The 27,317-nt window shown below is 37.4% G+C and overlaps 1 protein-coding gene across 9 annotated transcripts in view; it reads left to right on the forward strand.

The window, feature by feature from the left end:
* ndst2a (N-deacetylase/N-sulfotransferase (heparan glucosaminyl) 2a) overlaps nt 1–27,317 on the forward strand; it is a 140,384-nt gene that overhangs the window by 10,691 nt on the left and 102,376 nt on the right. For 4 of the 9 annotated variants that reach the window (XM_058796234.1, XM_058796237.1, XM_058796233.1 and 1 more), the window contains exon 2: nt 15,317–15,421. The exons of 2 other annotated variants lie outside the window; for them this stretch is intronic. The gene's annotated coding sequence lies outside the window, so the exon portion shown is untranslated. Of the gene's footprint in view, nt 1–15,316; nt 15,422–20,758; nt 20,875–27,317 lie in introns of all 9 variants that reach the window. 3 more of the 9 variants (XM_058796232.1, XM_058796236.1, XM_058796231.1) reach the window with 1 other exon arrangement.

Here is a 27,317-nt window from a genome sequence, read left to right on the forward strand (position 1 = left end):
TTATATTTTGGTCTCATCTGACCACATGACTTTCTCCCATGACTCCTCTGGATCATCCAAATGGTCATTGGCAAACTTAAGTCGGGCCTGGACATGTGCTGGTTTAAGCAGGGGAACCTTCCGTGCCATGCATGATTTCAAACCATGGCGTCTTAGTGTATTACCAACAGTAACCTTGGAAGCGGTGGTCCCAGCTCTTTTCAGGTCATTGACCAGCTCCTCCCGTGTAGTTCTGGGCTGATTTCTCACCTTTCTTAGGATCATTGAGACCCCACGGTGAGATCTTGCATGGAGCCCCAGTCCGAGGAGATTGACAGTCATGTTTAGCTTCTTCCATTTTCTAATGATTGCTCCAACAGTGGACCTTTTTCACCAAGCTGCTTGGCAATTTCCCGTAGCCCTTTCCAGCCTTGTGGAGGTGTACAATTTTGTCTCTAGTGTCTTTGGACAGCTCTTTGGTCTTAGCCATGTTAGTAGTTGGATTCTTACTGATTGTATGGGGTGGACAGGTGTCTTTATGCAGCTAACGACCTCAAACAGGTGCATCTAATTTAGGATAATAAATGGAGTGGAGGTGGACATTTTAAAGGCAGACTAACAGGTCTTTGAGGGTCAGAATTCTAGCTGATAGACAGGTGTTCAAATACTTATTTGCAGCTGTATCATACAAATAAATAGTTAAAAATCATACATTGTGATTTCTGGATTTTTTTTAGATTATGTCTCTCACAGTGGACATGCACCTCGATGACAATTTCAGACCCTCCATGATTTCTAAGTGGGAGAACTTGCAAAATAGCAGGGTGTTCAAATACTTATTTTCCTCACTGTATATTGTCGTAGTCTTGTTTATTAGCCACGTTGAATCAATGAAAGCATTTAAATCTTCTGTTTATTCAGCTAACGCTATCGGCGTTTCCTGGGTTTCTTCTTCTGGATGTATTTGGAGCGCCCTCTGGCCTTCGGATGGAGATTTACTGCTTATCACAGAACCGTGCTTCACTGAAAGATACACACGACAATCGCAGCTTCTGCCTAATCACGATTTCGCTTTCACTTCGATTTATCGTGCAGCCCTAATCTGATATGTATATAAATGTGTATCATCGTCCCCACTAGAGTCCCATCTGAAATGCATGCTAATGAAAGTCTGCCGCAGACCAGTATTAATCAGTCAACACAGACGAAAGGGGTGGGTAGTGCACCTCTAGAATGCTTTTACCCCTTAGGTTAAAGAAATGGTAGATTGATTCAATTATCTGTAAATGAGAGATCAAAGGACTCAGAAAAACAGCATTTTTGAAGTAGCGGCGGAAGATTAGTTGTTCTAATCTCTTCAGGGTTTTTTTGCCTTCCCATCAAGAGCTCTTGTAGACGGTGGCTGCTACAAAGAGCAGCGCGTCTACTCTTTCAAGATGAAACCTCTCTCACTTCAGTCCTTGCTTGTCTGTTTGTCCATCTTTTAAATGGAAATTTTCCTTAATGCAAAATGTTTTTTGTTTGCATTTGACATCTGTTCTTCTGTTTGTAAAAGGTTTTCAAAAGGTCTCTTTGACCACGTTTACCTCAGTGAAAGCGTCTTGATATGTTGTGTGGCTGCGCGCATTTACTGCCAAGAACACCAAGGCATTAAACATTCTTGACATACTGCCTCAATCATTGAGTTTGAGCAATCAAGCAATAGCTGAACTGATTTGAATGTACTAAACTGGTCGCTTCAATTCAACGTCAGGTATTCCTCTGAGATGTCTATTAAACATTTCATTGTAGTAAAATTCAGTGAGGCAGCTGCATTTCACGTTTTACTCCTCATCTGCTTGTCCTGATTCAAACGACTGTGTATGGCTTTGTAGTTGTTGTGCATTTTAATGCATTTCCAAGTTTTGATCTTTGGCCTTTTTTCTGAGTGGGTGTCTGTTAGGAATATCACCATTGCAAAATGATACATGTCGCAGTGCATCACAATTTTGCAATTGGAATGACATGAAAACTGTTTCGTTTTTGTCTTGTACAGATGCTCACAAATGTGTTTGAGAAACGCTTTCAGCATTTGAGTTTATTTAGATGCCCTTTTTCTTTATTAATCTTATCTATAGATTTTTTTAAAATTTAAATGCGATTAAAAAGTGTTTTTATATTTTTAATTAAATTATAGTTTAGTATTCATTCAGCATGTACATTTCAAACACAATATCCCAGTGGATTTCTTAAATGCACTTTCGTTTGGGAAACTCTGACATGATATCACTATGATTTTGGACTCTCAATATAGACATCACATGACGGGTTAAGCTTCTCTCTAATCTATTGATAAGGGTAATGTTATCTAGTCTTCTGCCAATGGGTAACACAATCCCGTGGATTATTTTCTTCCTTTTTTCATCTGGGTTTGTATGCCTGCTGACGGCTTCATTTTCCTCACTTTATTTCTGTAAGGCTTCATTTGATTCCGGATAATGTTTCAAGAGTTAAATCAATTGCTGTGCACTTTTCCTGACTGCTGAGATACAGTCTGTTATTATTTAGACTTCACACATGCTCAGCATTTTGGGGATGCTCTCCTCTTTAAAGTGATACTTATGTGTATAGGCTCTTCAAAGGAAAGAAATCGATAAGCGTTTGCTGTTGCTTCACATTTTCAGAAGAGCCTGAATCCTTGAGACATACAGAACTGTGGTTGTATTTCAAAATATATTTTGAGTTCCTATGGCTAAATAAGAGCACCACACCAAATTTTAGGTTGGCTGTATTTTGGTTAGTGTTTTAGTTTTTGTCTTTTTGTTGTGGCAGTTGGACTGCAAGCACGACCTCTGTGATTCCTTAGTTGTTTTTTCAGTGCAGTGCTACGCACAACCTTGAATTTGATGGCTTTGAAATGCCTAAAACATTCTTCAAAGCAGTGTAGAAAACAGGAATCTTGCTGATTACCGTAAGTGTCCTTCAGGTAGATTTGTTAGATTTGTTCAGACTACTAAAAACTCTCAGTACCTATTCTGTAGCAGTATGTGAATCACTTTTGTGTAAGTGCACTAGCACTTGTGCCACTAATGGTTTTTTTTTTTTTTTTTTTTTCAGGATATGCTTGCTGTATGACAAAAGACATTTTCTCTAATAAAGAAAGTTTAAAATTTTAACCTGAAGCTGACACAGCATCCTAAAAAATTAGTTCTATGCTAAAAATGAGTGAGACGCGATAGAATGGTCAAAGATGCCTATGCATGTGCAACAATTAAAGGGGTCATGTGATGCTTTTTTAAAGATCATTATGTTGACATGCTTTAATGTTCAAAAAACACATTATTTTTCAAATACTGTACATTATTGTAAGTCTTCTATGCCCCGCCTCTCTCAAACTAATCATTTTCTACAAAGTCCCTCCTTCCGACAAGCGCAGTCTGCTCTGATTGGCCAGCTGACACAGTGCATTGTGATTGGCCGAACACCGCAAGCACTCGTTGGAAAAGTAACGCCCCTTTCCATAATCGTGAGCTTTAGCTTTCAAAATTAATGTAAAGACCGTTAATAATTTCCTTAGTTTTACCATCAGTTCAAGCCCAAGAGGGGAACAGAAAAAAGTGTCTGCCACATCACTGTGACAGAAACAGTGATGAAGCTCGTATGTGTTTGCACACAAACCGCGGTTGTGTGACCGTGTCTCCCTCTCACACACACACACGAGCGCACACACACGGCACACAACTCCACATTTGAATAGTCAATAGCAAGTACTTAAACTAATAACAAAACATACAGTTGCTGATTCAGAAGCGCCAGATTGTCATAGCAGAATCCGAATTATCTCCTAGTTTCACGAAACTGACAAGATGCGCATGATAATCGAATACGATTAATTGCACAACCCTAACCACTGATGATGCAATACATTTTAATAGTCTTCTCTGAATTGAGTTTATTGTATTAAGGAACTTTTTTTTTTATATTTGTGATTAGGGATGGGTAATCGTTTATATTTTATCCTGCTTATCGATACCGGTACTTATCGATAATTTAATCGATACTATTTGGTGCAAAAAGATATGATGTGAAAAGTTGTTTAAAATTTTGTTAACATTAAAGGAATAGTTCACCCATAAATGAAAATTGTCATTTACTCAACTCATGAGTTGTTTTAAACATAAAAGTTGTTATTTTGAAAAATGTGTTAATTTTTATTCTTGTGCTGAACACACAAGAATATATTTTGAAGAATGTGGGTAACCAAACAGTTGCTGGTCCCCAGTGACTTCCATATTTTTTTTTCCTACTATCAAAGACAGTGGGGGACCCACATTCTTCAAAATATATTCTTTTGTGTTCAGCATAAGAATAAAAATTAATACAGGTTTGGTACAAAATGACAGTGAGTAAATAATGACAGAATTTTAATTTTTGGGTGAACTATCCCTTTAATGAAAATCGGCAGCATGTTTAGTTCTGTCCCATTAAGACCTGCACGCATCTGTTTCTCTCTCAACGGTTTACTTTCACTTTAGATGTAACTAACTGTAAACCTTGTGTGTTTTTGACAGTATTAGCCAAAGTCTCTACAGTCTTTGGTATTAGCGCAATCAGACGATAACTATGATAACTAAGTAATCTGCTGTTTGACCGCCTTTTAGTGTGCGCACGCTTCAGGTGTAAGCGCTCTGAATAAGCGCATGTCAGAACAGCATGTGAATGAAATGTTTAACCAGCAAGGCTTTAAACTAAAGCACACACAAATAATGTACTTTTGTGATTGCGAATAAGTGCAGTGTCTCGTGAGTGTAACTCTACCGCTGAATCAATATTTGATGTGAATGTGTCTCACGAGTTGCAGTTGGAGCTGGAGTCGGGAGACATAGTAAATACAGCGCATTGCTTGAGGTAGATGTTGTGTTCTGTTAGTAAATGTTCCATTTATATCACTGGTGTTGCCTCCTTTGTTCACTATTACACTACTGCATATATTTGAATCTGACACCGGTGTCGCTTAGTTTTGTAACGTGAGCCCACACTTTTGAACGTTGGCACATGTGCATGGATATCACATGCACTTGACGGCCACATAATTCACTGAAGGAAAATGTCAAGCAACAGCTTCTAATTCGCCGTTAACATTGAAGTATACTGAAATAAAACAACGCAAGTATCGATAACAGTATCGTTTGTCCTGAATCTTATCGGTAGTCTGGTATTGTCCAAAAAAATACCGGTTCTCGGTACCCATCCCTATTTGTGATCAGACTGTATTTTAGCTGTTTGCTTTGTTGTTTAGCAGATGCTAGTTTGGTAAAGTGACTTGTAGTGTAACAATTGCAGGGACAGTCCACCTGGAGCAATCTCAGGTTAATTGCTTTTCTCAAAGGCATAATGGCAGTAGAGTGGGTTTGTAATCTCTGTAATAACACCATTAAGTCTTATATTAAAGAACATTTTGCTGTACAACTTGGCAGCAGTACCTTAGTCATCCCACCAGACGATTCGACTCTTGTCACTACCTGGGTATAGTTTTCTGTGAAGTTTTCTGTGTGTTTATTTGTTTTGTTGAGACTGCTGAATGATTTTTATTTTAGGTCGAATGAAATGGGTTAGTGAGGATCTGTAGGGGAACCCACTGAATAATCTCTTGGATGTTTGAGGACCTTGGAGGGGAAAAATTAAGTGCCACGGTGAACATTTTTTCATTTAAAGTAAAAAGTGGCGATTTTTTTTTTTTTTTTTTTTTTACTTCATTTATTTTGTGTTTGTGTGCAACAAACGTTTAACTTAAAGTTACTACATTTTATAGAGGGCGGGTAAGCTGTGCTGAAGTGGGAAGTTTATGACACTATGCCTCCACAGGCTGCAGTCACTGTATGTGACATTAGGAACACACTTGGACATTTTGGAGAAACTGCAGCTTGATCCCACACAGTAAACAAGATTGTCTGGTTTAGTTTTGGTTGCTTGTGTAAGTAAGGTTCATCAGTACCCAGACCTGTCTTACTGCTAGTTTCAAAACTTATTAACAAGAAGTTGAGCAGTTTTGTTTTTCAGTCTGATTTTGAGCTGTAATGTGCTTGCTTGAAATCCCAGAGAAAAAAAATAGACTCCTTTTTTCTGTACATAAAGAAACCTCTTACTTCATCGTTAAGAGCAGGTGGCTTACCTCAAGACAGAGAGACTTCTCAGGTACCTCCTTGTAAATAAATTTGCACTGGCTGGATATTTTTGAATGGTAATTGCTTACAAGAAAACAAAGACGACTGTAAAATGCCTGGACTACTGTGAATGTTTTTAAACAGTTTTTGTTGTACTCAGTCAGCAATTTGAGAATACATCTGTTGACTTCATTTAGCCTCATTAAAGACAGACTGCTTGTGAACTCTTTTGTCATTAGTGTGTCATATTCCAAAATCTTTGATACAAGGCTCTGTACTAACATGCTTGTTTAAGAGCACTAATGCCCCCCAGGTGTAATAATTTTTATGGGCACAGTCAAAGTTTTTAAAGAGTGTAATGTTGATGTCACAATATAACACATGCAATGGCAAGTACTGAATAACTGAATTAAGAAATGCCATAAAATTCAGATATTTTTACTACATGATGTGTTAAGTAACTTATCCTTATAAGTAGGTGTCTGGTTATTGTTAACACTTCATTATAACTTTCATTAGTTATGCAAAAAATAATTTTTCATTATGTAACAGATCAGTAGTTTGTGAACATTTAAATATGAATATTTTTGTCTAAAATATCACAAACATAAATATTTGAATGCATTTTGTCTAATGGTCTGTGATGTACATTATAATACAGTAAAGTTTGTTAGTTACTGGTGGAAGTAATGTGTTAATGTTTAAATTAAGGCTTTCAGTCGAGTTATAATTTAATTACAGGGTGCAGTGATTAATCTAATTAATCGCAAAAAACATTTGCTGTGAAAATACCCACAGAAGATTATTTAAAGCTATTATTGCATTAAATGACACAAATAGTAGCTGTAGAAAGAAATATTTTATTTGATTCAACATCAAATTTATTACACACAAACGTTCAGGCTACAACGGCCTAACATAAACTATGGAACATAAAAGAAGGTAATTTGAGAAACATCTCAGTATTTTTTGTTCATGTAATGAAAGTCACTGATAACCAAATCAACTTTGTTAACAAGTCTTTCATGCTGTGCAAAAGTAAGTCATTCAGGTTTGAAACGACCTGAATTCTTTTATTGGTGAACTATCCCTTTAATATTGTTTATTTATTTATTTTAAATAAATAAAATGACACACTAAAGAAGAAAGTAAAACTGCCAGCAGGTGGTGGTGGTAAATGTCTGAGTCATTCATGCATTTGATTCTTTCAAACAGCTGATTCATTCAGGTATTAGGTGAACGGCTCTCTCTATGAATGAGCCTTTGAATCATTGGTTTACACGATTTCAAAATGCTGATTCATTCAGAAACTAAACACCGCTGTGTTGCTCAGACACACAACAATTCTGCTGTGGCTTAATGGGTAATATGTTTGTTGGCAAAATTGAGCAAAAAAGAAACAATTTGTTTTTGTTTAAAATATAGCACAATATTAACTTGTTTACTGAAATGTTATATAAAATCACATTTGCACTTGTGGTATTTGGACATAAACAGTATTTGTGTGATATTGCTCTTGCTGCTCGTGTGATATCACTTATCATATGATATAAATATGAGACAAAAATTCATAACGGGCATTTTTTGCCCCAGTGTCTTAAATTTTAGGGCATAACTGCATTTATGGAGTTGTTGCCCTGCATCATATTTATAAACCGTCAGCTGTATGAAATGTAAGATTACTTACAGCTCTGGGGGCAGGGCCAGTGTGTTAACTGTGTTAAAATATTTTAATCGCGTTATTTTTCATAACTAGTTAACGCGTTAAACTGACAGCCCTAGTTTAAATAAATATTGTGTAGCTTATAAATTCTTTATTTTTCCACTTTTTCAAATTAATTGGAGTATGCTGTAATTTACGAGTTTGGCTAAGGTTTGTTCATGAATATTAATTACGTGTACACCTTGTCTGAAAAGAATACGCTCTTAAGTGTCTGCTAATCAAATGAAAATAGAAGAATCCTTCTATTATGAGGGCATGGTTCATGAATATTAATTAAGCTGCTTGATTGAATGCTCCTGGAAGGTTAAACATTCAAGTCTGCATGACCTAATTAATGTTCACACACTACATTTCTATTTTAACATCAAAGCGTACGTAAAGGACACATTTTTGATTTTAAAAACATGTAGAAAGGTAACTTGTTTTTAAAAAGCAAACTGTAAGAAGTAAAGTATTTTTAACTCCACATTCCTTCTCCAGTGGCACAAGAGATGCTGTTATAAAAAAAAAAACAGCACAGCCAGAAACATCTGTGCATGTTTACATTGACCAACAACTGAAGAAGCACAGGCAAAATACAGAAACACAGCCTTTAAACAGTAAGCCATTCACAGTGTGTAAAGTGAGATACATTGGAAGGAGGTAGTTTTATGATAGATTTTTAAAGGAGTTTTGCTGTAATGTTAAATCTCACTTGCAGTGCAGCAGAATTTTTTTTTTTTTTTTCACATTCACTCACAAATGCGAATGAAATGCTTGACAGTCTTGTAATATCCCATTCACTAGTATTCACACAAATAATGGCCTGCTTTTTTTGAAATCATGAACTCCTGCACTGTTTTTGTTCTTTTTTTTTTTTTCTCTCTGTAGGTTGTCCTTTTACAAATTCATAGAAATGATTAAACAAAGACAATGTAAATTGTGCTGAGGAACTGGTTCTTTTAAAACTAACTTGGTTTTGTCTCTCTGTCTTTGTCTGTCTGTCTGTCTTTCCGTCTGTCTGTGTGTCAGGCTCACTCTATTCACGGGTTTCACTGCTTTTTCAGTATTTTCTGTATTGATTTAGATCAAATTACTTTTTCATTCTCTGAAGATGCCATTTATATTTGCATTTATGCATTCAGCATACACTGTGACTTGCAGTCTATTCAAGCTATTCATTCTATCAGATGTGTTGTCCTTCGGAATCAAACCCATGACCTTGATGTTGAGTATGACTGCCAATTAATGTCCAAACCATAGTTTTGTACGTTTAGGCCTTCAGTTATTATCCTCATAGCAAATCAACCCTGTATGATTCCACCAAATCAACTTATCTTTGTAAAATAGCGTGGCTTTTTACTAAGATACAATCATACATGATCTGAAAGCATAACTACATTTTATAATAAATATGTGTGGTATGGAAGACTCTCTTGCTCTTTCTCTTTTCGTGTGTGAGGAAGAAAGAGTGCTCTCAGCCTAGGGACGGTGAGTCGGGTGCTACACACTACAGTTTCAAATACACCATGCATCCATTGAAATAAACTAGAATAATCCGCTTTAAATACGAAGAATGAAATTATCGAGGGTTCAGTCAGTGTGTTCAAGTATAAAAGTCTGCTAACCTTATTCTTAGCCTCCAACTCAAACACTGGCAAATGAAATCTAACAGTTTAGCAGCCATTGGCCAACGATAGAGATAGTTGCCTAGCATGAAATTTAGTCGCATATGCAAGTAATTTGCCTGCATTGAGGGTTGCGAATCCACAGCCACTTGACAACAGTGCTGTTCATTTTTTGCTTTTGCTTCACATAACATGGTGCACTGACAATAAACCTCTTTGTTGTATGTTGCTTTTTGCTACTTACATTGAAGTATTCTCCTTCAGAGGTGTCCTTCATAGATGCTATCTATTCTGTTCAAAACACTGCGTTGTTTATTTGAATTGAAACAATGTAGTACTGTTTAACCGCTATTTAGTAATTCTTCATTCTGACAACGGATCCACATGGGGTTTGTAGTTTTCAACACATACTGATGTGTTGAAGTCTTTTTTTTGTCATTCCAATAAATCAGTCTATGTAATCCTGCTGGATAAAATTGCTGCAAATTCTGCTGATGTGTCAAAGGCGAGAGACAGGTATTTATATTAATAAATCGACTTATTGTAACTGGCCTTTGTGGAGCCCTGTCTTTCACTGGATGTCAGTTTGTTCAGAAAAAATTGGGGTATTTGTTTTTGCTCAGGCCACATATTTGCCAGGTATAACTGTTGGGTATAGTGTTAATCTGCTAGTGTCCCATGCAATTTCATAATGCTTTTACTCCTGTTTTGTCAGTGCACAGCTGCCCTGCTGGATCGACGCTGAGTTTGGTGGTCATCCCATAGCAGCCGATGACTGAACACGTCCTCTGAGACTCCCAACCTCATTACCTGAGGTCTCTGGGCCGAGCAAACACACTCGCTTTAGCCGGAATGACTCAGCGTGACTGAGTGACTCAGTGTACTTGCTGTTGAAACATTTGAGATTGTTGCATGTTGTTTTTCTTTTATTTTTCACTGCTTGTTTCCTTCAGAGCCGCGTTTGCCTCGGTTTAGGTACGGTGTCTCTGTCTTTTAGCCCTCTCTGTCCGTTTCTCTCTCTGTCCATTTCTGTTCTTCTCGCTGGTGTTCCTGTTTTGTAGTGTGTCTTAGCAGAGCCTCTCGGCTGATCGGGCTTTGTTTCAGACTGAATGACCGCAGTGTGGAGGCAGGCTGGCGGATAAACAGCAGGATCTGCAACAAGCAGTCACAGCTCGCTCTCCCACTTATGCTCTCTCTCCGTCTCGTTCTCTTTCTCCCTCGCAGCACTCCACAGGAGGGAGAAAAGCGTGATGAGTTTCTCTGTTTACTGGCCTCTTCCTCTCTGTTGAGTAGCATGCATGTTTTATTACACTGCCATCAGAAGCACAAAACAAGCATTTGTGTGCGAGAATTAGCCACTCCTCTGAGAAAATTCACCATCGTTTTTGTGTCTCTCTGCTCTGCATGCGTAATTTAGACACCGCAGGTTTTTCATTTCCCTTTTTGTCTGATTTGGTATTTAAGCCAAATAGTCAGCTCATAGTCTTTTGGTAATACGTTTGTGTTCTATGCCCCGCATGGATATCATTTTGGAAGCAGTTCTGCATCTTGGTCTGGACCATCACCAAACACGAGCAGAAATTCCAGTTGGCAGACAGATGAGATGAGAGATGCTCTTAGCCAATGACTAGATACTGTCTCAATGCCTCTTGGCGGAATAAACTGCTCAACTTCTGTTGCATTGCAAATGAAGAGAAGTAACATGTTCGACTGTTTGAGATCCTTATTGCTCAAAGATGAAACCTTTGCTCTGTCCACTGTAAACAGTCTTGAAGTGATTAGTTCTTGTGCTATAAAAAGATAACAAGGGCAGATGTATTGTTTTTTTCTGCTCCGCTTGTTAAAGTCAACCAGAAATGGCACTCGTAGTGCATTTTACTTGCGTAATGTGATTTATTTTATCCACTGTGATACGATTGGATGATAAAAGAGGCCTGTTTCGCAGTTAGAGGTTGAAAAAATGAAAGCTGGTTGACATCATGCTAACAGAAAAGTCATAAAGTATAAAGATTTTTTTGTCTTTGGAATAACATTCAGGGCAAAATGCCCCTCATTTATTGAATGGTTATGCTCTCACTAATCTTGACTTTCATCTAAACATTTATGGGATTTTTTTCCATCTGTGTAGTTTTGTATGTAAATGGTTAATTTTTTGGAAAATTGTGTTAATGTTGGATAAGGTTTTTATGTTTATTTTTTTCAATTTGTGGATTTAGTCTTTCACTAAGATTTGGTAGCAAGTATTGTTTGCATTTAAAAAATATTTTTATTATTTAATTATAAATTAATTATTTAATTATAATTTAATCCCCCAAACAAAATAATTAAATTATATAAGATTTTTTAACATTCTTCAAAAATCAAATGTCAGCAGAGTTAACCCAGTTTAACCCACAGTTGACTCCTTCATTATTTTTAATTTTGTGATGTATCCAAACTTGCAAATGTTTCCATTTAATTTCTTGTTTGATAATATAGAAGATTCATCATCATTCTGTTGTTACTTAAGGAGAGCATCTTCTCTAACCTAACCTTACCAATGAATTGTTTGCAGTGGTCGTTTTTGCTTTAATGTTGACCGTTTATGTTTTCGTAATGGCTGTGATGTGTAATGCAGGACTGACGAACAGAACCTGAGACGTTCCCTCATTCCCAACACAGGGACTCATTGTTGCCACTTTTGCTCCTCCATTAAAGCACACTTAATTAGTGCCATGTAAACAAATGGGACTTGCTGGGCTCCTATAGAAATGCAGAGTGCTCATTGAACAAAGTCTAATTTGTGTGTATGTGTGCACATAGTGAGGTGAGTGGGGACCACGATTCAGGCTCTGGGCTTTTTTGGCATGATTTACATTTACAGATTGTGCACCTGTAGAGACTGCTGTTCTCTGATGTTGAGAGTTGAAGCATACATTTCCAAGTTTAATGAGCTCTTGTATTAATGAGCACTGTATTATTGCAGATTCAAGGTTGTGGAGAGAGACAACAGGAAAAGTCATATTTTCTATGGCACGTTGTCTTCATGAAACTTCATTTTAGAGATGTTCTGATACCCCTTTTCCTTTTCCGATACCAGGGTTCAGCCGATACCAAGTACTGATCTGGTACCTGGGTGTGTATCTGGTTATACAGCTGTATGTACTACTAGCCCTGTATGAATTGATACAATTATTTTATGGTGTGCTTCACTATATATATATATATATATATATATATATGGTAACACTTTACAATAAGATGTCATTTGTTAACATTAGTTAATGTATTAACTAACATGAACCAACAATGCATTTATTACACTATTTATTATTCTTTGTTAATGTTAGTTAATGAAAATATAGTTGTTCATTGTTTATTCATGTTAGTTCACAGTGCATTAACTAATGTTAACAAACACAATTTGTGATTTTAATAATGCATTAGTAAATGATGAAATTAACATTAACTAAGATTAATAAATGCTGTAGAAGTATTGTTCATTCTTAGTTCATGTTTACTAATGTTGTTAACTAATGTTAACTAATGAACCTTATTGTAAAGTGTTACCATATATATATATATATATATATATATATATATATTTATTTTTATTTATTAGGGGTGGGAATCGCAGGGTACCTCACGATACATGGCTCACGATAACGATAATATCACGATACAGCGATACTGTGATTAATCAATATATTTCTAGAAAATCCTATAATGATACACGATATCTAAACAAAATGCATGTGAAAAGGTTAAGTGCAAGTTTTCTTTCTTTATTCAAGTCCAAACTGTTAGAAAACGGCAAAAAAAAAAAAGTTCTGTAAATCAATTTTAACATGTTGATTAGGCTAAATTAATCATTTCATTCTTGGACTTATTAAAAGCTTACACTTTGTGTGTAAACAAACATTTAACTGCTTATCAAACAGGGGGGGGAAATTAGATATAGATCGATATAATATAAACCTGGTACATTTCAAAATTTACCTGGAGTGCTTTCTCAACCTTTCTACTCCTCTCATAAAAATGGAGCCCCACAGGAAGAAATAGCCGTTCACATCCCGTCTTTTGTGTGCTCAGGTTCGTTATTTCAAATGTACACTGCACACTTCTGCGCCGCATTGTGGCTCTGACAAGGTTTAGTTTCGTCCTCCATGCCATAGGTGCAGATTTGTTTCTGCCGGTCGGTGCCCATTGGTCTCACTGCATATCGCACACTTGTAATATCTGAGAGAGAGAGAGGGAGAGCATTTGTTCACATAAAACTGGACGCACTGGCGCGCTCTCTCTCTCTCTCTCTCTCTCTCTCTCTCTCTCTCTCCATTCTGCGCATCCATTCAGATGATCTGAAAAATAGATCGCTTGACGGAGAGTGAAACTCTGAAGCGCTCAGTCAGAGTCTTCGGAGAGTGACAATATATCTGTGCTAAACTTATACATAGCCTCCAGCTCACACACTGGCGAGTAAAATCGGAGCATTTATTAGCCAGTAGCTAATATTATACATTATTTAGTCGCCCAGGGTGAAGATTTAGGCGCATATGCAAGTGATTTACTGGCAATGTGCTAGTACGTTTGTATTTCTTCTTCGCTGCTCTAAAGGTTGCTTGTGGCAACACAGCACAACTTCCTGTGTTTGCATTCTGAGCAGCGAAGAAGAATTGATTTCCGATTTGCAGCGTTAAGCAAAGCTAGCACGCATAACTATAGGTCTTGTTTAAGAAAATGGTATCGGATCGGTACATGGGTTCAAGTACTCGCCGATACCGATGCCAGAATTTTTTGCGGTATTGATGGATTTCTGATGCTAGTATTGGAATCGGAACAACCCTACTTCATTTCTTAATTTTCCAGGTATTTGAAGGATTTGCATCACACATGATTAATATTTGATTGATTGGTGTATTTGTGCTGTTTGGTCATCAGGTGTCACCTGCTTTATTTGGATTGATTAAGATCATAATCATGAATCCCTTAATCCCAGATGTTTTAATTGGATGTGATGAGTGAGTAATTGATGGGCATAATCTGGCATTTGGTTGATTACGCGCTACCAAACTGGGTTATGCCATGTGCTTTGAAAATGTTCCAAGAACCGATTATGGGGGAGAATAATTCAATGTGCTAATCGTTAGAGAAATGTATTTAAAAAACAACAACAACACATAAAGCGTGGGATTTGATTGAGCATTGAGCATTTTTGCATTGCTAACAGAGGCAGGCCTTGCCACTGTGGTTAGCTTGGGCTGTTTCCTTTCTACTATCCCTTGCCAAACCTGAGAAGATTTACGTCTGTGAAATGAAAGTGATTGCTACATGCCAATCCGAGTTTTTCAAAAACAACATGAGTGCTGAATGCCTCTGAATGCCACAAAACCATAAACACAAACTCAGGAAGCGCATAGTCATTTTATTTATTTTTTATTTGTATTTTTTTTCATGAGACTGCAAGTCACACACTTACTTTAATTCATTTTTTTAAACTTTTTTCTTTTCTTTATTTTTTTTCTTTTTTAATTTACTTTTTTTTTTTTTTTCTTTTGAGTGTAACAAACAATACTTACCCAGAGAACTTGTGACAATTATTCAAGTCTTCATTGCCAAAAGTTGCATTCATGTTCTTAGCTTGTGCTCTTATCACATAAGTGGCAATTTCCAGGACAGGCAGCTAGAACAAACAATGCATGCTAAGTACAACACTGTCTGGGAAAAAACAATGCATGAAAACTACAAAAGATTTTCATTAATGTATTTGATAAGGTCACTGAAGGGCTATAAAGATCAAGCCAGTAAACCCTGTTGAGTGTAGTGAATGTGATTGTTACAGTGCTGTTCTGAGCACTATAATCTTAAAGTGTTTCTTGTTTTAATAGGTTGCTGCTCCTGACCATTTGACAATGGAAACTCTCGTTCTTCCAGAGCCTCTTCATTTCACAGCCCACACTATACCTCTGTCATTGTGAGAAATTCAGTCTCAGGTGGGTTTTCTATATACATGTGTGTGTATATAGGATTGTATATGTAGGAGTTGTCACAGGAATAAATGTTTCACTTTTTTTCACGTCTCTGAGCTCAGTGTACTTGCTTTACCTGTCTCTAGCAGAATTCATTGCTTTTATAAAGAGCTGAGCATTAATCATGCTTGCATTTAAGATTTCATTTGAAGCATATTGTTTTGTGAAAATGTTGTACATATAGACTAGGGGTGAGAATCACAGGGTACCTCACGTTACGATACAAATCACGATACATGTCTCAATACGATAATATCATGATACAGCGATGTATTGCAATAATCGAATTATTGCTAGACAAACCTATAATGATACATCATGATATGTCTAACTCTCTTTATTCAAGTCCAAACTTAGAAAACAGCGCAAAAAGTTCTGTAAATCAAATTTAACATTAAGTAAATTAAAGGCTATTTTGATTACCCTATTATACTTTACAGTTAGTGCTATCATACAAATACACTTACTTGTAGGTTTAAAATTCTACATATGTCACATTTATTTTCCAACTACCAATATTTCAGCGACATGTATATTTTAGTCAGAGTTATTGCGCTCCTATTTCATTGCACTCTGTCTGTTTGGCAGCGCTCGTTCTAAATGAAGTCCGTGAAGTTTAGCGGAGAATCGCAAAGCAAAAGCTCATGCACTTCTGACAGCAAAATGGAAATATTTCCATGGCTTTCTAACATTTACAGATGGAGAATATACTGTGAAATGTAAGTTATGCATTAAGGAAAACAGCACATCTCAAACACATTAAACAGCGCGAGTAGCGTCTCTGTCAGCGGCACACACAGCCTTTCTGTCAGAGAAACTATAAACTATAGGCTAGTATATCTTACAAGCTTTTTTTTAAAGCCCTTCATATAAAGCTTGTCACATGTTTAGGAAAAAATTGTATTATGCACTTTCTCTGCAGCAGCTCAGTCTGTGTCCACCCTAGATATTTTTTCAGATGCGCTCGTATTAAACGTACTGTACTGTAGGCTATATCGATATTAACAGTATTGCTTCAAACCGTATCGCTTAAAAAAAAAAAAAAAAAATATATATATATATATATATATATATATATATATATATATATATATATATATATATATATATATCTCTCTCTCTCTCTCTCTCTCTCTCTCTCTAGATAGATAGATAGATAGATAGATAGATAGATAGATAGATAGATATATCGTACAAACTCAATATACCGCCCAGCCCTAGGGCTCAGTGCTAAAAATTTTTTCTACAGATAACCAAATTATAAGCAATAGCAGAAAATAAAGACATAAGTTCAATAAAGAGTGCTTTTCAGGTTTTTCAGCTCAGTCTAAAAGAAATTTTCAGGTACGCTACAGAAATGTAATAATCAATTGTAAAATAACTGCACAGTCTTCACTGTATAAATTAAATATAGATTAATCATTTTTGATGTTACAAAGGTTATTTAGTCAGGAGCAGCATTAGATTTATTATTAGTTTACTTTCACTTTAAGAAAGAAAGCACAGATTTAATATACTGATACCGATATTGCTTATCGATACCGGTACTTATCAATACTGTTATCGATACTATTTGGTGAAAAAAGATATGATGTGAAAAGTTATTTTAATACTGCTGAATTTTAGCAACTGTATTAAAGTTCTTCAGTCAGCAGTGAGTTATTTTTCTCTTCGTGTTTTATTGTATTAACATTAAATGAATAGTTCACCCAAAAATGAAAATTGTCATAATTTACTCACTCTCAAGTTGTTTTAAACCTGAATGCATTTCTTTCTTCTGTTGAACAGAAGTTATTTAGAAGAATTTGGGAAACCAAAAAGTTGCTGGTCCCCAGTGACTTCCATTTTTATTTATTTTTTCTCTTCTACTATCAAAGTCAGTGAGGACCAGCAACTGTTTGGTTACCCACATTCTTCAAAATATCGTCTTTTGTGTTCAGCACAAGAAAGAAATTAATACAGGTTTGGTACAACATGACCGTGAGTAAATAATGACAGTATTTAAATTTTTGGGTGAACTATCCCTTTAGTGACAATCGGCAGCATGTTCAGTACTGTCCCTTTAAGAGCTGCGCGCATCCGTTTCAAATGTTTACTTTCACTTTAGACAAAACTTTGTGTGCTTTTGACAGTATTAGCGCAATCAGACGTCAACTCAGATAGCGAAGTAATCAGTAGGGATGTGCGGGTCTAGTCGACTAAACGGTACAGCTCCTGCTATTCGACACTGAAATCAATAGTCGATTACACGAGAGAGAAAAAATTACTATAATATTAATGTTACATTTAAAAAATGTTAACAACAAGCTAAAATAAAACTTTTGAAATAAATATTTTTAAAAGCGTATCTCGGTAAACTACACTCTTACATCAGACCTCGCATGCGTTTTCTTCATGTCAGTTGCGGTGAGCTCAAAATGACCAGTGAAGAACCAGCAAGGTGTGGGATTATTTTGAATTAGAAGGAAACGGAAAAGTTTGTGTAAACTGTGTAATGTCAAATTGGCTTACAACAACTCTACTGGAGCGATGCGTAATCATATTCAATACAGGCACGTATGCGTTAGCTTGGAGGCAGCCAAAGCCAGCAAATGTCAATCATGTCATACACTACAACCCGCCGCTGCGGTCCGCGATCCCATCCGCGCCGTCTATTCCTCTAAGACCCACTTCGGTGGTGGTGCGGGATTTCCAGGCTCTTTTCAAAACTGTCTGCTTGCTTATAGTTATCTCCCTGCGTGCCTGTAACTTCACTTCCTGCCGAGCGCGGTTTTTTTTTCAAGAACAGAATCGCCTCTAGTCCCGTCTTTCGCCAGACCGCGTTAACATGTTAAATTCACTGAACAAATGCGCATGGTCTGAGTAAGTAAAACGAGCATCGTTTTGTTTTTAGACAACATAGCCAACATGAAGTACATTTTTAAAAGCCGTTTTAATGCTATTCCTTGATAAACTTTTCTATTGTTTTTGACTTGTTTTAATATGTTGGCTAAAGTTATATGAAAAGGAAGAATTCTGTCAGTCTATTTTCCATTTCTGCATTGCTCCAGCTGATCTGAATAAATAAGCTATGCACTGGTTTATGTTGAGTGTATGCTCCTTCCTTATTTTCTGTTTAACGACTGCCTAAAATGAAATTATGATAACGTGAGGCAAGCATACGGCATAATCGTGACCTATTTTTAGCAGATTTCATTGAGGGATTTGACAGTGTGATGCAAAGATCAAGTATTTCAAGTGTAGGCTGTTATACACGCAGAGTTTTTTTTCTTTTGCCATTTTTTGGGGGTTTCTAGCTTTTAAACTAGTCGACTAGTCGGATACAAAACTTCCGTTTAATCGACAGTCAAATTAGTCGTAGCGCACATCCCTAGTAGTCAGGTGCTGTTTGACCTGCCTTTTAGTGAATGCGCGAATGAAATGTTTAACCGGCAAGGCTTTGCACACGCAAATAATGTACTTTTGTGATTGCGAATAAGTGCAGCATCTTGTGAGACTCTACCGCTGAATTAACATTTGATGTGAATGTGTCTCGCGAGTTGCAGTTGGAGCTGGAGTCGGAGCCGGGAGACATAGTAAATACTAGTGTTGTCACGGTACCAAAATTTCAGTATTCGGTACCCATACCAGTCAAAATCCACGGTTCTCGGTACCAATTTCGGTACCACATGCTAATTAAAAAAAAACATACTATTTTTAATAAAGTCAAACAAAAATAAAAATTTACAAAAATCAATCCCATTCTTTATACTAATTGTGTTTCAAGTTTTTCCGCAAATAACAAAAGTATGAAAAACAGTAAACAAGTTTCACCCAAATTTAATTTGTCTTTTAATTAATTAAATTTAAACACATTGTATTGTTTTGGTAAATAAAGGGGATTTACTATTAAAATTAAAATATGGAAGAAATATTGTGTGACGACTTTAAAAAAATTAAATAAAAATAAAATTATTTATATATATATATATATATATATATATATATATATATATATATATATATATATATATATATATATATATATATATATAAAATTATATTTCTGGCACAATGTCTTTAAGATGAACTTTTATTTTGACGGGTTGCCGTGAATACCTTTACATTTCTGTGTAGCTATATGATATGACGCTGGTTTTACTCAATGAACGGTAAAATGCTCGTGAGGGACTCTCAGAGCAGTTCTGTAGATGTTGTTTATGTATTTATGTCCTCATTGAGACGGCAGATGATGAATCACCGCGAGCATCAGGCGCGCTTCAGTGTATGTAGTAAAAAGAAAACCGCTGCGTCTCTGCCATTCATTCACTCACACAGAGACTCGCAGAACATGCGGATTCATATTTGAATCGACTTTTGCAGCTTAATATTTACAGATACTAGTCCACGTCGCGATTTGATTTAAGTGCAATGACCTACTTTTGATTAATTCATCCAAACTTTGACAAATTCCGTGACATTCCGTGCTAAACTGTAAATTCCGTTTTTATAACTGGATTCCGAGGTTCCGTCCGCGTTTTCTGCATCGCGGAAATCATAGGGCCGTACGCGTCAAGAACCGGGTTGACCGGGTACTCGGTACCACCGGTACTTAAAAAAACCTGGTACCGTGACGTTTTCACTTTTTTAGTACCGACTTGGTACCGAAGTACCAGGTCTTTTGACAACACTAGTAAATACAGCGCATTGCTTGAGGTAGATGTTGTTTTGTTAGTAAATGTTTCATTATATTACTAGTGTTGCCTCCTTTGTTCACTATTACACTACTGCATATATTGCATCTGACAATGGTGTCGCTTAGTTTTGTCATGTGAGCCCACACTTTCGAACGTTTCACTCTTGCCGCAAACACACACCGCACACGCACGTCGAGCAAACGTCGGCCACATCATTCAGTGAAAGAAAATGACAAGCAGCAGCTTCTAATTTGTCATTAACATTGAAGTATACGAAGATAAAACAACCCATGTATCGATAACAGTATCGTTTGTCCTGAAACTTATCAGTAGTCCGGTATTGACCCAATTACGTACCGGTCCAAAAAAATACAGGTTCTCGGTACCCATCCCTACTGATGACAGAGAATAGCGTACGCACTTTGCGTTCAGTGGATAATCTCCAAATATGGCACTATGCTGACACGGTGAGACAGAGAGGAGACGAATTGTTGAATAAATGTCGGAATTTCTTTTTTCTTGCATACAATAAGTATTCTCGTCGCTTCATAAAATTCAGATTGAACCGCTGATGGCAGATGGACTATTTTGACGATGTTCTTTATACTTTTCTGTGCCTTGACAGTGTTATTTACTTGGCAGTCAATGGGACAGTCACAAGCCTCCCGGTTTTCATCCAAAATATCTTAAATTGTGTTCCGAGGACGAACGAAGCTTTTACGTGTTTGGAACGACATGGGGGTAAGTGATTTAATGACAAAATTTTCATTTTGGGGTGGAGTATCCCTTTAAGACATATGCCTAACCGACTGTGTTTACTAGGCTATTTGCCAAAACGCGCATTTTGATGTAATTTTGTCTGTATTTACTCATCCATGCACAAAAAAAGTGGAAGAGAGCTCAATTTAGTATACGCGCGGTGTAGACGCGGCAGTCTGTGTGCGTGCGCTTCAGATGTGTGCCCAGAAAACTTCTCACGCAGCGCTCGACTGTTCCGCAAACAATCCCAAGCGTCTTTTATGCTCACCTTGTGCCTTCGGACAGTCCTGATATGTGAGTTTGAACGAGAATGCACGCATTGACGGTAATGCATAGATGGGCATTATGTGAAAATATGGACAGTACCAAAATAAAGGTGCCTATTTATACTACAGATATCGATATTTTATGCATCGTATCGTCAGACATCATATCGATCCATATCGATGAACCGTTACACCCCTAAAGTCCATGCTGATAGCTGCTCTGTGGCTGTTTTTTAGTTTTCATCTCCATAAACATACATAGCAGTAGAGCTAATACAGTGGCTGGAAATCTGTTTATCCTTTGGTTCCTTATGCTTCCCCATCCTCATAGAGAATGTGGTTTATGGTTGCTCAGAGCGCTTTGGAAAGAAATTGAAAATGGTGCGGCCGTGTTTTCCATGCATTTTTAGATGCTGGGTGCAGGGAAATCTATTTAGAGCGACTTATTGTATTAATTAAAATATCGATATTTGGCGCCAGATATCGGTTCTCGTATCGCATGGAGAAGGACAAAGATATATCGCTTTATCGATATTTTGTCCCACCCCTAATATAGACCCATTGAACTATTGTCTTTTTGAGAACATACTAGGACTAACTCTCTCCTTCTTGAAATACCACCAGGCTGCATTGTTCGGGATGAAGGAAGGCTTTGCATGCATGGACCATCAAAACATTAATCCTCCATATTGGAGTGTCATGTAGTGTCAGTGGTACCAAATGGTTCTTTTGTCGCTTCTGCTTATTGTTGGATCAGTCAGTTGCTGGCCGTCCTTTTACCCAGCAGGGTGCCGTCCTGGCTGGCACTCTTCTCTCTTGAATCCAAATCCTTTCTGCTTGCTGTTTTGAGGCACCATTGTTTAGAGATTTTGGCCAGAATCTCCAATTAGAGGACCGTTCTCTCTACCTCTTCTATTAGAAATGACCCTTCCCTATCCTGTAGTCCCTTGCTCTTTCTTTCAGCTGAGTTCATCTGTGTTTGGAGGTAGCTCAGAATGAGGTTATTCAGTACATCAACTGGTGGATGTATGCAGCTGTCACAGACATGACGGAGGTAGCGTTGTGACACTGCTGTCCCGCCGTTTGTGTAGCCAACACAAATAACTTACTTACAGTGACTTGCAGTTGAAGTCTTGTTTCCTTTGCTTAAAGGCCTGGCTGTCTTTGCAGCAATTTTTTATGCATTTATCAGAGCGTTGATCGATTTAGAGAAGGCTTCCTCAATAGGCGGCCCGCGAGAGTAAAATGTTTGGCCTGCGCTAATTTAAAATAATGTGTCATGAAAATTCAAACGCAGCATCAGAAAGCAACATTAACTTACATCGTGTCTATACCGCATGCGAGCTGCGCGGCGTGGCACGATGCAACAAAATACAATATAACTTATTTTAATCAGTAATGCTGTCTACACTGGATACGGCGCAGCGTGGCGTGACAAATCCCTCACAGCAAACTGCTGACTCCTTCTATTTATGACGTACTGACACAAAGTTCAAATGCATCCAGTGTAGACACTATATGACAGCAAAAACTTGGCAAGTGTGAAGTAAAGAAAAGTGGTCACGGAAAATAGATGATTCAAATGTGAATGGACTGAACAGTTTTGAGTGAGTGACTGATACCATCTTTATGGATGTTGGTTTGCAGTGAGTTCACAGTTTTAATGGAAGTTTGCTTTTAATTTATTTTCAAGATCTGAGGTAAAATATCTATTGTTGCTTTCACTATGCTATAAACCTCACGCAAAATAATATTCAAGATCCCCCCAAAAAATCTAAGTGTAAAAATGTTAATGCAGACAGATCTAATAATTGAATCTGCAATTAGGGAAAGTGGAGAGAAGAGATCCAGTCTGGAGATGAGCAGGACCAGTTGATTTGCATGGCAGACATGGAGATCCAGATTTTTTGTTTGTTCATTTGTTTTTAATATTCAACAGGCAAAGTTCTTCTGTATCTAAATGCAAAAATGTTCATAACTGAATAAAACAGGGGGAAAAATCTGAACATTTATCTTGTGACCATCTTGTGACTATTTTAACAAAAGCAACAATCATATAATAATTGATATATAGAGAGAGATATAGAGATATAGATATATATATGCGCACATTTTGAATATGAAGAGATGGCAGTTTGGTTGAAATGATGGTTCCTCCAATTGAAGGGAAATCGTATATATCAATAGGCCTGCATATTGAAAAAAATAATAATGCATAAATTAAAAAAATATATATTTTTGCCACAAACCAATTAAAGTGCATAATTCAAACAAACACTCATACATATGCTTAATTCTGAATTCTGTTGAGGTCACTGCATGCATAATGTAAGCAGAACATGAGAACATACAGAAACAGACAGGCTTATTCAGAGCCGTCTGAGGTCACAGTCTCGTTAAAGTTTTGCGTCCTGTACTGTGCTCAAGAAAAATCTGTAAATTCATTTTTCATACAGCAACACGGCCATACCAGATACATGTTTTTCTACTAATTGTTGATGGCCAGGCACTGCAAGGAAGAGATTGGTTTTTCTAATTTAAAAATGCAGTGTTTTGTTTCCCCACCCCCTTCTGTCTGCTCTCAGTAGGAAGTCCGTCTGTAGCGGCCTTTTTGCCAGCAGGTGTGTGCCACACTAAAGTGTGTGTGTGTGTTGGGACAATGTGTTATACTGCGGAGAATAATGGTCTTCTATTGAATTCATCATCCGTTCCTTTCCACATTGGAGGAAAATAAGATTAAATAGGTGGCACTGGATGTCAAAAGGAAACATAAGGGCCCTCCTCCTGTTGTGAGTCACACACTGGGGGTCTGTCACAAATCCCTCCATCCAATCTGCCTCCCTGCTTTTAACAGTGTTTTTCAGCTTGCAGGGCTTTTCCATTCAGTCTTCTTTTTCATTTTCAGCCAGCAGCGTGTTCCTCCCAGAGGTTTTGGATTTTGTTTTCTCTCTCCAGAGAGAGCCGAATCACAGACTGAGTTAGTAGGCTCCTGTTTAATAACCAAAGAATGACTTATAATACTACTGCAAAACTCACCGCAGCCCTAAAAAAAGAAAAGGAATGAAAATCTGTGGATTTGAGTTTAGAGGATTTCATAAAAGTGCTGCCCTGTGTTTGTTAATGTTTGTGTTGTCTTGATGGTATGGTAGAATGGCCTACTTAGGGTATTTTCTTTCTCCTTTTTTTTCACTTTATGTTTAAAGCTTCTTTTTGTTTTGGCCCCACATGAAAGTTATTATTCTAGTATGGCTGATTGACACTAAGGACCTCTTCACACCTGGCTCATTTGGAAGGTTGTTTTGGAACCTGGCACTTGTTCTCGCTTTCGTTTACTCCATGTAAGCCTGCCTAAACGAACTGAACGCATCAATCACGCTCTGAAAATAATCAGTTCATCAAAATAATCAGTCAAAGATTGCCTGAATGAGGTTGTCTCGGCCCTTTTGAAAACTAACTCTGTAGTGCTTCACTTGTGGTGAGAAACCAATCCGACCCAATGGATAACAAACCAAGCTGTTACGTAAAAAGCAGCAATGTGTGATTTTGTGGGTGAGCGCTTTACTTGGCGCAGTTGAAAACCAAAATGCAGCTCTTGATCTTAAATTGTTGTGTAATTGCAATATGCCGGCAGAGCTAACTTCTTGATGGAACATAAGGAGAAAATAGGTGTACTCTGACCAATGAGAAGGCAGTTTTACTCGCATGTGACTTGCATAAACATATTTTTTTGTGCTTTGGAATGTTGCCTTGTAAACATGAACCAAAGTAAAAGTTATAAGTCCCTGTGTTGAATCAGTGCAGACAATTCCCTCTAATATTTGTACGTACTTAACAAACCCTGTTACATAAATAGTGAAATGTGTGAATAAATGATACATGATTAATGAGACTGTTTCGATTACTCAATTAAATTAAGAGTACTCACTTAAAAAAAAAAAAAAAAAAAAAAAAGAGCTGTGGCTTCTGTGTGACTGGAGTGACATCGAAACTAAGGCTGTATTTTCACTCTTGTAAGTACAGAGTCTGTGTTGTGTGTTTGGTGCAGTTTCGGTCAAATTATGATATTATGACATTTAACACACCCATTCAAGTCTATTTTTATACATTTATATCAGTCATCAACATAATTGTCAGCTTATTAAATTACCAATATAATTATTAGTGACAGCCCCACTAATGATCTATAATTAAGCAATATCACACAAGCTAGAGTGTTGTTGTTTTAAATATAAGCACGCCTGTATTTCAGCTGTAAGGACGAGATAACTTTGTGGATGGAAAGTATAGCAGCTTTTGTTTGCATGGCTATGAATTAGTACTGTTCATGAATTAATTCTTTCATAAATTTAATCATTTCTCTCAACTTCAAGTCTATACTGAAAAAAAAAAAAAAATCAGTGGACATGCAGTTGAAATGCATTTAATTCATCTGGTTTAAGACTTTTTTGTTTCTGTGAAGTCTCTCTGTGCAGGAATAACTTCAAAAGTACACCACCATGTACATGAGCAGCTTAGAGGGAACATCGATGCCAACTTCATTACCTTGAAAAAGCTTAATTCAGTATGTTTGCATGCACACCACTTTTTAACAAACTAATTTGGCCCACATGTCTTCCCCCTACATGGCCCTCAACCTGAAATGAGTTTGCTACCTCTAGTCTGGATGACATGTCATGATGCAATATATACATTATTGAGAATGTGTCACGATGTATCAAAATACTGATTGTAGCACAGCCTGCTGGCAGCCTGCTGATTAGTTGCCTACAGTGGCTCAGTATGGAGGTCACCAAGCATGAGAGCAGGAGACCGCAGCCGTTTTTATGCTGTTCTCATGCCAAGTCATTTTTCATGTGTGTTTTGGTTCAGGCCCTCTGGCTTTTTACAGCACCTCTGAGGAATTGAGTTTGTGCTCCGCCTCCTGTTTTTTTTTTTTTCTCCATATGATTTCTCTCTCTGCTCCCAGCTTGGGTTGTCATTTTGAGTGCTTTGAGTTCAGGTCCAGGAGGGAAGCGCAACTGTGATTTTTGGCTTGTGTGTCTTGATGTAGTTAGTGAGCTTTTGTGTTTTTTAACCTGCTGACCTCACTGTGACCCTGCTGTGTCTATGGTGACTGCTCCAGCTGTAAGAGGTTATGGCAGCACAGGGCTTTGTGGCTGCATTCCAGTGTTGACATGTCTGCACGCGCAGAGACACCATTACAAAAGCCCGGCCCCTGCTGAACATTATGGGATGGTAACTTGGAGACTATTTTCAGGTAGCTTGAGTATTTAAAAGTGACACATCATGAAAATCTGACTTTTTCCATGTTTAAATGCTATAATCGGGTCCCGGTGCATCTACCAACCCAGAAAACGTGAAAAAGAACAACCCAGTAAAATTTTTGATGAGCCTTTCTCTGCAAGCTTGTGGGGGGGAAAAAAAGAGCTGTTCAGATTTCGCTCCCCCCATGATGTAGAAAGGAGATCTTATTATAATATTCCAGCCCCTTAATCTGAACGTTTCCACCCGTGTCGCCGCTATTGTGTATTCTCAAGCAACAACACTGTACCAGTTCTAACACCATGGCAAAAGTTCGAGAAAGGATGCTAACTGTTCTGTCTTTGGCTGCACTGACAAACACTATTTAGATCAGGGATGGGCAACTTCGGTCCTGGAGGGCCACTGTCCTGCAGAGTTTAGCTCCAACCCTAATCAAACAGGATGATTAGGGTTGAAGCTAAACTCTGCAGGACAGTGGCCCTCCAGGACCGAAGTTGCCCATCTCTGATTTAGAATCTCAGCCTCAGATGAGTCTGTGCAGTGGATTTATTGATTTATTTACTGTATATAACGCTGCTGCCACACAAATCTAATACAAACATGCTATTTCTTTCCCAGCTGTTTAGCTTCAAAGACATAACTGACTGTTTTTGTAACTTGTGTGTTTTAAACAAACTTGTGTGTATTTGATAGTTTAAGTGCAATAAGACATTAGTTTAGTACTCGCATGCTGTGTGACAGCTGCTTTCTGTGCACGTGTTTCAGATGTGTGCACTCAGAAAACCGTAAATCAGAAGTTTCAACTAATATGGTTTAAAACTTATGAATTCAACGCGATGGACTTGATAATCAAAACCAAACAGATATGTTTTTTAGCAGAGTATCTGAGGTAGGGCT

Source organism: Onychostoma macrolepis, chromosome 13 (genome assembly GCF_012432095.1).
Source record: "Onychostoma macrolepis isolate SWU-2019 chromosome 13, ASM1243209v1, whole genome shotgun sequence".
NCBI lineage: Eukaryota > Metazoa > Chordata > Actinopteri > Cypriniformes > Cyprinidae > Onychostoma > Onychostoma macrolepis.